We start from the raw sequence: 718 nt of genomic DNA, 5'->3' as shown, positions 1-718 counted from the left end.
TGGAGACGCTCTGTACTGCACTTTCTAAAATATCTCAGAGCCACTTCAGTCTGTCAACCTAAAATCTGGTTCAGACATTAAAGACAAGTGAAGGAAGAGATCCTGTGAATTTCAGCCTGATACAACATTTTATCACTGATTTACTGTATCTGAAAGATGAAATAAAAGGGAAAGAACAAGAGAACTTCTATTGTTTTCTGTTTAATCATTTACCAAATCAGCTCTTTCAGATCTCTAAATAGGATCAAAACACCTAATGAAACCTCAGAAGTTTTGCTTTAACAGTGATGTTAAGGACAGGTATCAGCTCCTCCTGGTATTTTTATTATTCAGTTTAACATGTGCAGGTATGAAGAGACAGAAATACACATAATTAAAATAAGCTCCAAGAGGTTAAGATATGATCTAAAAGGAAAAACAGAACAAATGTTAGAGCGCCTGTGAAATATTATCAGCTTGACACAACGGTAATGCTGCGTAAAAACATAATCAGAAATACGTCACAAACATGAAGCCTGTGTGATAGAGAGGTAATCTCTGCAGATGTGGCTGCAGCTCTGTGGGGACGAGGCCCTGCCAGATGTTTATTCTGACTTCATGACAAAAGTCCATTTGGGACTCTTAAACCAGTCACATCAGTAAATAAATCTTTAACTGTTTAATGAAAACACTCACCAACAACAAGCTCAATGAGGACTGGACTTTGCTGAAGATCTGG

At 37.3% G+C, this 718-nt stretch overlaps 1 long non-coding RNA gene across 1 annotated transcript; it reads right to left on the bottom strand.

The window, feature by feature from the left end:
* Window positions 1–185: 185 nt before the first annotated feature.
* Window positions 186–718, bottom strand: LOC123964922. Its single transcript, XR_006823569.1, has 2 exons — window positions 676–718; window positions 186–405 (listed from the first exon to the last, which is right to left on the bottom strand). It is a non-coding gene; the product is annotated as an uncharacterized LOC123964922 (long non-coding RNA).

This window comes from Micropterus dolomieu, unplaced genomic scaffold (genome assembly GCF_021292245.1).
Source record: "Micropterus dolomieu isolate WLL.071019.BEF.003 ecotype Adirondacks unplaced genomic scaffold, ASM2129224v1 contig_6493, whole genome shotgun sequence".
Taxonomy (NCBI): domain Eukaryota; kingdom Metazoa; phylum Chordata; class Actinopteri; order Centrarchiformes; family Centrarchidae; genus Micropterus; species Micropterus dolomieu.
Note: the sequence above shows the minus strand (reverse complement) of the source record. Positions and strands in the feature narration are given on the sequence as shown.